The sequence below is a fragment of the Psittacula echo genome (assembly GCF_963264785.1).
Source record: "Psittacula echo genome assembly, chromosome: 14".
Lineage (NCBI taxonomy): Eukaryota > Metazoa > Chordata > Aves > Psittaciformes > Psittacidae > Psittacula > Psittacula echo.
Genome location: NC_137750.1, coordinates 11,297,652 through 11,312,818, shown reverse-complemented (window position 1 = coordinate 11,312,818; position 15,167 = coordinate 11,297,652). Strand labels below are relative to the sequence as shown.

At 48.0% G+C, this 15,167-nt stretch overlaps 1 protein-coding gene across 4 annotated transcripts in view; it reads right to left on the bottom strand.

Moving 5' to 3' along the window:
- MAP2K4 (mitogen-activated protein kinase kinase 4) overlaps positions 1-15,167 on the bottom strand; it is a 75,743-nt gene that overhangs the window by 51,619 nt on the left and 8,957 nt on the right. The gene's annotated exons all lie outside the window — the stretch shown is intronic.

The window sequence follows — 15,167 nt, the reverse complement described above, 5'->3', positions numbered from 1 at the left end:
CTTCTGCCAAGTGGTCTCCAAGCAGAAAGCACAATTCAGCCCATCAGAGGGGTGAAAGCTTCACTCTGCAGCCAACTGAGAAAGCACAGAGGAAAGGGAAGTAAGTTAACAGTAGGGTGGGAGGAGCCCTGGCCACTGCTCCCGCCAGTGGCTGTGTATTTCTCACTGAAGTCGAGCTGACCTGCTGAGCAGCAGCAGGATAAGGGACTATGAAGGGAGATGTCCATTCCCAGCCCTGTCACTGGGCTGCAGCAGACCCTGTCTTGTCCCCATTTGGCAGCTGGAAAGCTGCACTCCTCTCCACCAAAACATGGGGGAGGCCTCTTCCACCCCACATTCCAGGAGCCTGCAACTGAACCCCCTTGGGGCTTCCCATTGCCTGAGTGATGTCTAAACAACTCTGCTGCTCACTTCAGGAGGCAGTCCAAAGCTGGCACCATATCTGGCTTCCTACAACCACCTCCCTCTGCCTGCACCCTAACGTGGGTGTCATATCCCCAACAGCCCTCCTGGGAAAAGTCAGAAGGCACCATCTCTGAAGCATTCCTCTACCTTGCACAGGGGTTGAAGAGGTGTTTGGGGTAACTCCAAGACCAAAAAGGAAAACAAAAAACCTAGTTACAGGTCAAAGCACTTTACAGCAATTTCAGGGCACAAAATATAACAAGCATCATATAATCTTTACGGCTGGAAAAGACCTTCAAGAGCACCAAGCACAACCATTCCCCCAGCACTGCCAAGTCCGCCATGAAACCATGTCACCAAGTGCCACATCTATGTGTCAGTTAAATCCCTTCGTGGATGGTGACTTCACCACTGCCCTTGGCAGCCTGTTCCAAAGCTTGCAACCCTTTTGGTGAAGAAATTGTTCCTAATCTCCAACCTAAACCTCCCGGGGTGCAACTTGAGGCCATTTCCTCTTATCCTGCTACTTGAGAGTTGGGAGAAAAGACTGACTCCCGCCCTGTCAATAGTACCACAGAATCATTAAGGTTGGAAAGGACCTTTAAGATCATTATGACACCATACATCCAAAACCAGCTTGATAAACCCAACAAAACTCAGAATTCAGGATGTACTCAAAAAAAACCACACCCTGCAGTCTGGAAGGCATAGGAAAGCTTGCAGCCAGCAACCACCCATCTGCCCCTCAAAACCTGCCATCCCGTATGGGCTAAGCTGGATGCTGAGTGACAGGTTCAGGTATATTTGGGTGAACCTGTGTCCTGAGGACATAGATGCTGCAGCAGGGTACGGGTGCTGCTGCTGGAGTTACCCAATGTACAGCACGTGCAGCTCCACAGCACGACTCCAATCACTCCCTGGTTGTGATTTCCACATGGAGATGACCACCTACTTCCTCTGTCACACCTTGCACTTCTAAATTCCTGGTACATACTTCCAGTTCTGATTCTAGCTCAATACAATGACCTGGAAGTATCTGCAGGCACATTGCATTTTCTAAAAAATCACCGTATTTGTTACACATAAACCCCACACAAGAAACCTGTACAAGAGCCAGCAGCATGAAATCCATGACCCAAAGCTTTGCACCCACCATTTTTTGATGACAATTCAGCAGCAGATTTCCATGCGCTGGGTGGTGGTACAATGGGCATACAGCCCTACACTCACTTGGGCTGCTCCTTGTCCCCCACTCTCGGAGTGGGTCCAGGGACTTATAACATGTAAATGCTCCACCCCTGGCAGTGTTCAAGGCCAGGTTGGACAGAGCCTTGGGCAGCACAGTCTCGGGTGAGGTGTCCCTGCCCATGGCAGAGGGTTTGGAACTAGATGATATGAAGGTCCTTTCCAACCCAAACCATTCTATGATCCTGAGAAATGCCAGGAATTTCCATTCAGAACAAGTCACATGGAAACATGGACTTTAAACAAAACAACACACTAAAACAAACTGGAAGTCCAACAAGAGTCAATGCAAGCTGTCTTCTCCACCAGCCCTTCAAAAATCAAATACTTCATCTATGTATTTCTCTAAGTCTTCAGATTCATCCCAAAAAAGGCTTCTGACTGCTCCACACCCCTATATGAACTGTTCAACCTTTTTAACTCGCCCTTGTAAAATTAAAATGGGGAGGAAGGGATGTCAGGGGGCCCAATGGGTTGGATGATCTGCTTCCTTTGGAAAGGGAATTGAATGTTTGCGGTTATCTTCTCAAGAGAAAACTATCAGGTCTTATCTCTTCCAGGGCATCTGAAAGCAAAGCTAGTGCCTACTCTCACCTGAGACACGAAACAAACACAGCAACACAGATCTCTCTGCTCTTCCAACAGCTTTTACTACCCAAACTGTTAGATCTTGTCTGCTAACAAAATGCTTGCTTTGATGTAGAGACAGCAGAGGAACGTTCAGAGCTGCTGACATCCTGAACAGGATTCACAGCTCCCTGTCTCCATTGCTGCTAGCACAGCGCTGCCTTCCCACAGGCCCTTCCAACCTACCAGATTTCAGTTGTTTCCTTCCTTTCCAGTCTTCGCTCATGGATGGACTCCAACAGCAGCACAGCTAACTTGAGAGGAAAGCAGCTTCCAGCCTTGCCCTCAAGACAAACCGTTTTCCAAGAAAAAAAACTAGTCAAATTTTGGAACAAAACACAAAGAACTTCAGCATACGGTGCACTTGTGCTTGAGGAGTCTGAATGAACGAAGCCTGGGAGGAATTAGTAGTTTTAAGGGCAGTAACTACAGAAACTCACTTTCAAGGGTCCAAGTCTGTCTGTTACTGACACTGCCATTCAATAAAAACTGCAATTTAGTATATTCCAAGAGGCAACATCCAAATCCAAGACACTGATTCTGCATGGCAGCAATACACTAAGTATGCTCATTGTTAGACATAACCTCACTAATATGAGTATTTATACTTAATTCACCTACAGCCCCACGGGTGCTTCCACTTAGGGAGCACAATGCTACGCAAGCCCAGGTCAGCCAGGGCTCTGTAGGGTTACTGGCCAGTCACTTCTTGAAACCCCTACATAGGAAAACATTTGTCCTAAACAAACTGTCAGCAGGACATCTCACTGATGTAAGGCTGGGAGAGGGCTCAGAGCTGCACAGCCGCTTCCTGCACCAGCAGACATGCACCTCCGTGACCTGCAATACATCATGCATGCTACATCCAACAGCACTTGCACCAGCTTCTATAAATACCTCCACTATGAAGCCTGGCTCCAGTAGGTTAGGCTTCAAGTGCAAGAAACTCCAACCAGATTAAGATCAGCTCCCTCAGGCTGGAAACTCCCAGCAGTGAAGCTTTGGATGCCCCATCCCTGGCAGTGTTCAAGGCCAGGTTGGACACAGGGGCTTGGAGCAAGCTGCTCCAGTGGAAGGGGTCCCTGCCCGTGGCAGGGGTTGGAACTGGATGAGCTTTGAGGTCCATTCAACCCAAACCATTCTGTGATTTTACGACTGAGATACCATGACATAAGCAAGTGGAGACCATGCCCAAGCATTTGTCAGAAGGAAATGGTGATGCTGCCTTGGGACATGAATTGAGGCACCTGGAGCCATTCCTGATGTAAAACAAGCATAAATTAAGCAAAAGGATGTGCCAGGTCCTTTTTTCATTATGAAACAGCAGAGCAAGAGTTACAAAATACACTGTAGGGAGGGGAGCTGGGGAGGGGTTTGGGGGAGGGGGGTGTTCCTGTTTGTTTGGGGTTTTTTCATTTTAGGAGCCTGTCCTCAGACTAAAAGCAAGGGAAAAAAAAATAAATATCTGCCCTTGATGCCTTTGCTCAAGGTCAATGGAAAGGATTCAGTTTCTTTGGATAAAGCAACAAGTATGTTTCCATCATCCCTCTAGCCACCCATGCCAGAAAAGTGGCAATGTCAATCACAGCCCGCATCCCACCAGCTCTGATAAACACCTCCAGCCCAGCCGTCAAGAGCCCTGCAGCCATGGATCAGGAAGAAGAGCAGGAACCAGAGGACTTGAGGGGGCTTTTTCTATTTTAAGGGATAATTATTTTTGGGGAGCAACCCACTCTGTCCACCTTAGTGTATTGGGTTTTCTAATTGTGAAGACCAAAAGAGATCACAAGGAGATCCTGCTGAAAGCAATAAACGGCACTGGGAGTTAGGAATCGCTGTCCTGATGTCCCTCGGGAAGGATGATGAAAGTCCTCAGCCACTAAGCCAGGAGCACCTCCTGACACAGCAGTTCTGTATTTCTAAGTCTAACTGCTGAGGACTCTCCAACAGAACAGGGGTTCATGGAGCAGTGCCTCACCGATGTCTCACATGGGATGAGCAGAGCAAATCTGGTCTCATTTAAGCAAGTTCTTCCCCAAGACATCAACAGAAACGAGGGAAGTGTCCGACTCCTCGTGTCCAGGTCTCCCTCTCTTGCCCCTCACTTTTCTCCCACGGGCTGTCTCACAGGTTTCCAGCCTTTTGCTCCTCAGGTCATTTGCCATCCTTCAGGAAGGAGCACGCTGTGAAACAAGCTTCAGTGTCCCCATTGCTGCCTTCTCCTTCCACTGCTCTCTCCCTGGCCCAGTGCTGCTCTTCCCCACACACACAGCATTTTGCTCCAGATCCCCGTGGCACAGGAAGCCTCGTTTCTGCCTATCCCCATTAACCCTGTGAAACCAAGCGGGAACCTTTTGAGGCTCGTATCACCTCCCTGGAGGACACTGCCTGGCAAAGTGCTGCTTTTCCACCAGTGGCTTTGGCACAGGTCAGTCAGGCAAAACCAATCCAATAGATAACTGTTCCTGATGCAACCCTCACATGTTTTAATTCAAGAGATAAGGACCTGCCACCCATGCCCAGTGCCCTGTCACCATCCACCCCCTCCCCTTATCGCCCAGGATCTTCCTGGCACTTCCATTTGGGACACAGTTTGCTGAATTTCCATAGCAGCATGGACCTCACCAGAGCCACACAGCAGGTCTGGCTGTCCCATCAGGTGCACACATGCTCCTGCCCTGTCTCACAGGGCAGCAGATCCTCGATGCTGCAGTGGACATACATGACCAGCACCAGGGTCTGCCCAGCACAGCTTCACCTTGGCCATGAGGACTATGCTGCTACCACAGCATAGCTTGTCTCTGAGCACAAGTACTTTGATTTTCAAGGAACTGGAGAAGGGAGAATAAAGGAAAATTCACACCACAGGCATAAAAAGGGCAAAAACCCTAAAATAACTTTAAACTTCAGTTCAAACCCTTCTTTGTGCTGAAATCCAGCAGAAACAGCCAAAGACATCAATTTCTCAGCACCAACATAACACACTTCTAAGGAGCACTCCAAGGCCTCACTAAACATACCACAGCTGCACTGTTCACATTCACAGCTTTGGGGTTCATATTTTGCTTACAAGGAAAAACAAATTAACATCTTGTGTGCGCAACAAAAGATTTATACTCTCTTCTGCAGCCTTCAATATGAATCAGTAACATGCTGTAGCAAGAAGAGCAGCATAGGAAAGAGCCCCATTTCACACTGCTGAGACATGGCAGGCAATGATCCGTGTTTCCAACAGATCTGCAGCTTTAATAGCCTGGCAGCATCAAAACTGCTCCAGAAAGATCCATAGCAATGGCACTCTTGCCAATGTTTTTATTTACCTGCCTAAACACCTGAAACACCAGGAGTGAACCTTGCTGCTGTGCTGGAAAGACAGAAGGCAGCAGGGACCAAACCTCTTCCATGCTCTCCACTGAAGGCTGAATGCAAGAATTGGTCATGGTGCTGCCACCTTCCAGAGCCCAGCAACTGCTCGAAGTGCATCCAAGAGGCCATCAGGTGGCTGCTCCCCATTTCTGTGGGTATTTTCCTATTACAGGGTCACAGAACCCCAGACTGGTTTGGGCTGAAGGGACCTTAAAGCTCATCCAGCTCCAACCCCTGCCACGGGCAGGGACCCCTGCCACTGGAGCAGCTTGCTCCAAGCCCCTGTGTCCAACCTGGCCTTGAACACTGCCAGGGATGGGGCAGCCACAGCTTCTCTGGGCACCTTTCAGATACTGGCATCAGCCAAGAGATTTTAATGGAGATACTTCACAGCCTCACCCACCGTGGGCCCCTGTGTGGGGTCCATGGCTGCCCACACTGCTGCAGGGACTATCCAGCACTCACCTCCATGGTGTCACCAAGAAACCAGAGGTTGGAACCACCCACCCCATCCCCTCAGGCTGCAGATCCCCATCACAGTGCAGATTCCAAAGCAGGAAACACTAACAAGTGTTCATTTCAAAACAATTACCATCGGGCATCCACGGTGATGCTGGAAGGTGTTTTGTTCCCTGCTCAGTCCCCATGGCAGCATCCCTAGCACAGGGCTGCACTGTCCTCTCCTGCCACCAGCAAAGCAGTTCCCATGTTTGTCCTGTACTTTCAGACACCCAGAGTCACCCAAGCTGTTTACAAAGGGTTCCCTGGTTAGCTGGTGCTCAGCTTATGGCAGCCGCACAGCCTGTCCACTCCTGCAATGGGAACACAACAAACTCCCTTAGCTAAGACCCCATTCATTACCAGCTTGCTTCATGGACGACACCTACCATCAGATCCAGGTGCCAAGATCTGGAAAACCTATTTTGCAAACCCCTCTGATGACAAACGTTCCCTCACTGAAAAAAAAAAAAAAATAGATATACTATTTATTGAGGATTTATTGGTTTGCAGCAGATCTCAACTGCCCCAACGCACACAGACTGCCTATGTGTGTCAGATCAGCCCAGCTTCAGATGGGAAACACTGCTGGGGAAGTAGCTAAAACCCTGAAGAAGTATTTACAGTCTTTTTAACTTGCCAGACGACTGGCAGTTGGCAAAGACTGACACAAAAGCAAACCATTGTCCTCGATAAATATTAATCAACCTTCTTAAGCTGCCAGGGTTCATATGAAGCCGTGTGCCTGCTCCTCCCAGTGTGAAGTCCTGTCTAAGTCAGTCTCACCTGCAAAGCCATGAACACAGTCCCACATTCAGACCCCAGCAGGCCACCGCTCCACATGGGCAGATGCTTTTCTTCACCTCTCTCCACAATTCAGTCACTGTCATCTCAAGGATTCACTGCGAAGACCTGCACATGTAACCTTAGCCCTGCCACACAGCTCTAGCTGCAAAAGAGATCTGAAATTCCTGCTTCAAACATCAAGTTTCCTAAAGATTTGTATATCCTGTGCTCACAGAAGATGTGTCAAGAATTAACACGTTTTCCAACTGTCTCAGGGGAGCAATTCCAACACGCAGGCTCGCTCTGCGCTGTGGTACTGCAGCACACATCCTCTGCAGCTCTTTCAAGACAGAAAAGCATCAGTCTGTGAAAAGCTATAGAATTATTTGGTTTGGGTTGGAAAGGACCTTAAGATCATCCAGTTCCACCCCCTGCCACAGGCAGGGATGCCTCACATGAGACTCTGTTGACCAAGGCTCTGTCCACCCTGGCCTTGAACACTGCCAGGGATGGGGCAGCCACAGCTTCTCTGGGCACCCTGGGCCAGCGCCTCAGCACCCTCACAGGGAAGAACTTCTGCCTTAGATCTAACCTGAACTTCCGCTGTTTCAGTTTGAATCCATCACCCCTTGTCCTATTGCTACGGCCAGCAAAGGGTTTACTATGCACAATATTTAGAAGCATGTCTGAACACTGGTCACAAGATATACTGGGATAAAACCCCAAAGACCCAGACAGTTTAAAAACCAGTAACAATTCTCTCTCTAGGTCCTGGAATTGCTGTAACAAATACACTTATTAAATGCAACCTAAAAACATCAAATGCCAATGGAATGAAATGCAGAGGCACAAGACTTCTACAAGTCAGGTTTTAAAGAAAAAACCAACATGCAGAGATTTGGTTTCTAAGAAAGGTCTCTCCATGCTGCAGAGGGGACTCTGAGTGGTGTCCAATTGATGCACCAATGACAGAGAACAGAAAGACAAATCCTGCAGAGCTCCCCAGATCCAGAGGCTGCTTGGCCTCAGCACTGCCTGTGGGAACAATGGCTTGGACCTCTCCATCTGCTCTCACCTCTCACGAGGAAGCAGGATCAGAGGTGACTCATGAGATGATCCAGTGCCCATGCACCTATGGTCGAGACAGAAACTGGAGGTACTCACCTGTAAGCTGATGATCACCCTTCACTGTCACATTAAAGAACTAAGAAGTCGGATCTTCTTTAAGCAGGAGTTTTATGGGGTGCAAGTGAAAGTGCTGAATCCCACCCCAGTGGTATTCCACAGAAATTCAGCAGGCAACAAATCCCCAGTGTGCCATACACAGTGGTGTAGCTGTGTGGGGATGGAGCACTGCTCTTCTAGCACAAGTAAAAGCAGAGGCATGAAGCCACATCAATGATTAGTGGTGGTTTAAGAAGTCCCAATTGAGCTCTTTCTTCACTAGCACTGTGAAAAACAGAGGCTGGCATGGAAGCAGGAATGCTATAGCTTGTCAGCTGGAAGGAAATACAAATTCCTAGTAGCAACCCTGATAACAAAAGCAGGATAATTCATAATAAAATGCATAGCTTGGAATCACAGAATGGTTTGGAAGGGACCTTAGTGACCACCCAGCTCCAACCCCTGCCATGGGCAGGAACACCTTCCAGTAGCTTCCTTAGTGCCTTTTGACAGAAGTTTAAGTGAAAACCTAAAGCAAAAGCCATTTATTCACTGACAGTCAAAGCAGCACATCACTGTTAAGAATCACCTTTTATGTTTCAATATTAACTGTAAAAATCATAAAGAAAATGAATTATTTAGATTAAACTTTAGACTGTGCTGCTTTGAACACAGAACAATCCTGTCACCATCATCAGGATCTAATCAGGATTATAAACCAACTTCAAGAGACAACACAGCTCAACAGACAAGCAAGGAAATCTGCACTGGTACCTGGCAGGCAGAAAGGAGATCAGCATACCTACTGGAAGGAGTATGAGCTTCCTCCACCTGTTAGTACAATTGCAACAGGCACTACTTAAGCACTTCTTGCCAGTTATTATAAAAAGCCTACTGGAACAGAACAGCTCTGTTGTGAAAGGCGTAACAAGTTACACTCCTTAAGACCAAAGAGATTGTTTTGTACACAGGAAGTTGGAGGTTTACATTAAATCTGCTCATTGAATCATACAATAGTTTGCCCAGGGTCACACCAGGAGCAACCCCACTTCAGACCCAGGTATGGATCTGGTGCTTGATGTAAATGGCAGATCACAGAAAAGCTCCAACTCCTTAAGCAGTGAAGACAACCCACCAAAACTCCTAACAGGCACGTATGATCTAGCAGGCTACGGTGATGCAGGTAGAGCCAAGACCAGCCCCATCCCTCTCCTCCCGTGCTGACCAAGCCAATGGAGATGGGTATTACTTTTTGCAGGACATGTACACCTGAACCAGTGCTGTCACCCCCAGACAAGCCACAAAGTCTACTAATGCCAGTTTTAAGGCTCTGAAATCATATTGAGAATACTGATTAAGGAAAATAAGCAATGCTAACCACCTGACTGGTAGAAAACATGAACATCTAAAAGAAAGGGGAAAAATTCTGATGTCATTCTGCAAGGAAAGTTCCTCTTACCCCTACAAAACCAACTCAGCTTTTTGATGAGCTTACAAGTTCACTGTCTTGCCTTAAAACTCCTTCCCATTCCTTCGGCCCAGCTCTGCAGGTGTCACCCAGGTCTCTTGTCTAGGTTGAGGGACACGCATTCACACTGTCGCAATGCTCAGCTGCACCATGCTTCTTCAAATAGGCTTTGAAATCCAAACATACTCTGAACACATTTAGGCTTTCAGAGGTGATGAATGCTGTTTGTATCTGCTCCCAGCTTTCTTTCTGATCACCTCCTCATCATGTTATCACAAGCTACCCCACCAGGCATGATTCTTTTGGGAGCTGATACAAGTTTCTTCCCATTCTTTCAAAATCCCAGCACTAGGGGCAAGTTTCTCTGCTAAAGAAACAAGCACCAGTCTCACAACAAAAATTCCCCCAATCTGCTGGATTTTGAAAGTCCTCGGAGGGAAGAAAACAAGAGCTCCACTGCTGTGCAGAGGGCAGGCGGGTCTTCAGCACGGCAGGAGCCTGAGAGTCTGCCCAGCTAATCCCCATGGCCTCATGCTGGGTAACAGAAGACTGCTGCAAAAATACCAGCCAGTAGCCCCAACAGAGATCCAGCTTCCTTCTTGACTTGCCCTCGTCCCCATTAACTCCTTCTCCCTTGGAGCTCCCAGTAAAAAGGAACACATGCACCAGTTCTGCATACAAAAATCTGCTGCCCCCACAAAACCACTAAAGGGTCTTTCTGGCTCTTACAAGGTGTCACAGAGCACCACAAATGTAAGTTTTCCACCCTCACATCCATCTGGAAGCAGCCTTGGGCCAGAGTCAATGCTGCTCAGTGTGTGCCTAAAGCCTCATCCCAGAGAAAACCAACCCGTGATGCCTTGGTTTGAGATGCCACAATTCCTCCACTACAGCAGAACTCCACTTTGGGAAGGTGGGACCTGCTTGACACTGCCCTTGTCTCAGGGATGCCTCATTCATCCCTGTCTGGGGCTGATCAAACACTGCACCAGAACATCCTGGTGGTGCTGCTGCCCTGGGAGGTCCCCATCAGAGGAAGAGGGAGCCTGGAAGTACCAGCCTGGTCCTGCTGCTCCATGCAAGGCCATCAGCAACTCCAAAGATAAAGTGAACTCCAAAGGCACCACAAAGAACCTCCCATCAGTGGGATCAGAGCATCTGTTTCCCGGAAGGGGTAGCAGAGGTTGGTTCCTTGCCTAACCCAAGGCACGCCAGGGCAGGAATACCATCACACCCTGAAACACCTCCAAGAAACAGGCATTCCAGAGAGTAGCAGCATGTGCGTTGAAGATGACACATCAACAGCTACACAACTGCCATGAAACCATCACAGTTTGGCAACTAAAGGCACATCTCCAGCTAATGACTGAAATTGTCTTCTGGACAGCAAAGAGCCCAAACTGCTTAAAAAGAGGAGCTTGATATGCTTAAGGATGAGGCAGAAAGGAGGAACTACTGGAGGCAAAATATGAAGCTTGTATGATTTGGATTATCGCTGGCTGTGGTTCTGGGCAATCTGATCTAGCTGAAGACACCCTTGCTCATTGCAGGGGGGTTGGACCAGATGACCTTAGAAGGTCCCTTCCAACCCAAACTGTTCTATGATTTCTTGGGCATCCAGCTTGCTGGTATCTGAGCACGAAGCGAGGCATTATCCTCTAAACTGCGCTCCAGCTGATCCCAGCAGTGTGAGTGTGTGTGCACAGAATTCCCTCATTCCATGTCCATTCTGGGATTATTTTTAGTTCATTTTTAAAGAGACTGCCATGGGTCTTTGTCTTCTTTGAGTGCTGACATGGACCAGAGCATACCAAATTCAGAGTCATCTAACCAACCAACATCCACGGGACCAAGGGAGCTTCTAGAACATACTGGTTACCTTGTTCCTCTGAAGCACTGGGCAAAATTATTTCCCACGATCAATTCCAAATTCTGTTCACAGTTGTTTCACTATCCAAAGTACCGGGAACAGCCTCCTCCTCCAGCACATCACAGTGGCAGCATTTGGACATTAACTATGAGGAGAAACTACTGCTGTGAGCCTGCTGTGAACACAGACCCTGCTGTCACCCATGGTGAATGGGGACAATAGACTGTCATCTCATGGACCCCTCTGGATCTAACACTGACCAAGTGGGCGCTTGTTCTGGCACGGGAGTCAATGTTCCTGCTGGGCTGTAAAGCAGCAGCAGCTTCTGCCAGTGTGGATAAAGACAACCCAACCTCACCAGAAACCAACACTGGCTGCTAAACCCGCGTGATGCCCAAAGGGACAGCAAAATTTTGACCCCACTGCTATTACACCTGCAGTTTGGTGCACCTCTCCACAGCGTGGGCCATCAACCTGTTGAGGAACATCACCACAGAGTGTCCATTGTGTTGGGTTTGGGTCTCAAAGACTCAGGACGTGCCAGCACAGGATTACTGTGAGGACATAAATGCTGGGCAGCCAGAGCTTTGCTGCCAAAGTCAGAGCATTAACCACATTTGAGAGGGAAACCCAACACAAACCTTCCCAGAAAGCTTCTATTTACTAAATGGAAATAGCATCGTGGACAAGCAGCTCCTGGCCTCAGTCCCAGGTGCTGTGAGAGCAGCAGTACCCTGGCACAAGGCAGGGTGCAGCTCAGACCTTTGGCAGCTCAGCAATGAAACAGGTTCCCTGGTGCCAGCCCAGTCATGGGCTCCCATTCAAGTCAGTCTTAGCTAAGACCCGTCTATATTAAAGCAAATGACCAGTTCCAGAAACATTCCCTGTCTTTGCTGAAATAAACCCTGCATTCACACAGACCTCATCTACAGCCTGGTTTTGAGGGCAGGAGAAAAAAAAAAAAAAAAAGAAAATAAATAAAGGCAAGCATACTCACAAATCAGACTTGGAATTTCCAGTTCAAGTCACAGAAGATCCCAACTCACATCCCTGATGGGGAAGCCACCTGAGCCATCCTGCACAAAGCATACAGCCAGACACCATTCCTGACTCAATCTTTGCCACTTCATGCTTGCTGAAAAAGATTGTTCTCCTGTTTCCTCAGCTGCAGCCCTCATCAGCAGGGATGAAGCCACAGTAACAGGCCAGAGAGTAAGTTCTTGCTCTCAGCCCTGAGGATGCCCAGCGGTAGAGTTTAACCTGTAGGAAGAGTATGTGGCCACAGCTCTGGTGTAACCAGCTGGGAAATGAGCTCCAGGATGTTACTTCAACTCTTCTCAAAATGAAATACATATATGAGAAACATACTTGAAAATAGGCTTTGCATCTCCAGGAGAAGGCTGGATATTCAACAATGTGTGAATGTCCCCAGTGCAGCAAGAACTCCACTACCAACCTGCTGCTAAAGCAGCTCATCTCCAAATCTTTACATCAACTCCTTCCAACAGGCATCCAAGCTCATTCACAGCCCCTCTGCAGAAACCTGCACACATACTTACACCATGCAGTCACACTTTCGAGTTACAACACTTGGGCTACATCACATCATAAAGCGGAAAGCTGACCTCTGCTTTTCCCCAAGTTGGTAAAGAAACCAGCTTTAAAAAACAGACATTCCAAACATCCCTGTTTCCACATGCTGGCTGCTCCCCCTACCTCAAGGCAAAAAGTACCTTGAAGAAGTGACAGCCATTCCATGTCTATCCTCGGCTCTGGGCTGCCAGTCTTGGCCAGCCCTACATGAAGTGGTTCTGAATAACGTCCTCCTTCCTACACTCCCACCCATCCATGTTTCTGAGTGGGACAGGAGGAAAGAAGAGGACATCAAAGGTAGGGTGAGGTTTCCAGTGTTTGGCATGATACCAGGTCCTGAACTGACACTGCTCAGGAGGGGAACTGGTGTTTACAGGAAAACTCGGACATGGTCCCATCACTCCCCAGAAAGGATTTCCAAATGCAATGCTTTTATCTTAGTCCATAACCCCTCCCAGGTTAAAGCAACACAGCCATGTGTTTTTAAAGGAAACTGTTTTATCTCTGTCCACAAACCTCTTCAAAGTACAAACCCTTTGCTCTCTGCTCCAAAAGCAAAGTGATGGCTAATTCAGCACAGGGAGCCACTTCCAGAGAACTGGCTCCAAAGCAAGCCATAAAACCCTTTTTGTCCACAGAAATGAAAATAAGCCTAGAGAAAACCTGACGAAAGGAACCTCCCTTCCAGCTCAGCTCCCCACCAGCTGCCCTCCTCATGCCACAGGGCATCTCCTGAAGCACCTCAGAAAGATCAGATACATTATTCAAAACATAGCCTAATTCCTGGCGCTTGGACTCCCTGTTCGCTCCAGGCTCAGCCGTCTGCTTCCTGCAGGCCTAGCCCAGCCTCCAGTGAAGGGCAAACACAACAGCTTCGATTTGCAGAAGAGGAAATCAATTTAGCAGCTAATAAATACACAATTTGTGCAATATACATACTCTCCATCTCCCTTGATGCTCATACTGACGTTAATGGGTTGTACCCAGCTAAGCACAGCTATCGCACGTGTTCACCTGAACCGGCTGAGAGCAGAATCAAGAGGGAGATGGGAGCAGATGCCTGGCAATGTCACATTGTATTTCCTCACAAACAGTAGTAGCAGAGATCCCTCCTCAGAGGGCTCCCCAGGAGTCAAGGGCACAGTTTGGAAGATGATGCTCTGCAGCCCCACATAATGGTGCTGATGCAAATCCAGGCCAAGGCCACCTCACCCACGGGCACAAAGCTTCACAAGGACCTCAGCTCACTGCTGGGATGGTTTGGTCTCCTCAAAACTTCACACTTTGTCACATGAACTGATATAAACCCATGATACCTTGCAAAAGTCACGCTTACACCTCACACCCAGCCGTGGGGAGGCACAAACACAGCAGCTGCTTGAACTGCAGCATGTGTCCTGAAGCAACAGCCACCTAAGTGGACCAAGAAATGTACATCGTGGGTATCTTCAAGATCTAAAGCCTCCCATCAAAAAGGAATCCCAGTAAAACTGTAGATGCCCAGAAGAGATGCCTTAACCTAGCTTAACTTTTCACTCTGCTTTCTTTTTAAAACACAGCCAACCCAGAACACCACCCTGAGCACTGATGCTCAGGCTGACACAAAGCTTTGTGGGCAAGACAAAAACACCTCAAACACTGAGGCAGTTAAAGTTGTCAATTATCCCTTCCTTCCTTTATTGTCATTTCCAAATGTATTTGACTGCCACAGTTTACCAGTCTTCTTGTATATCCTCTGGTTTAAAAGCCCCCCTGTCCTCTGGGCGCTTGGAGTTTACCATATTAAATCACAATCATTAGTTCAAGTCTGTGCCACTGCAGTCTTCCCTTCAATATCAAGAAGTGTCTCAGGAAAAACACTAATCCAGTCAGAAACAGTTACTGTGAAGGCAAAACCCTGGGATTAAAGGCAGGCGGGAAGTTCATTAGCTGCAATATGGTGCTGTTAGAATTTGTCAGGTTACTGCACAGCAGAGCACAGACTTCTTACACTTGTGGGTTGTCAGTGCAGTGCAACTGGGGAAATCTGCTTGATTCCTGACAAGTGAAAATATACACACCCCCCAAAAAAACCAAAAAGCACAGAAAAACCGGAGCCAAATGACCAAACCAAGCTCGCTGTCCAAACCACTGATGGATGAAGGC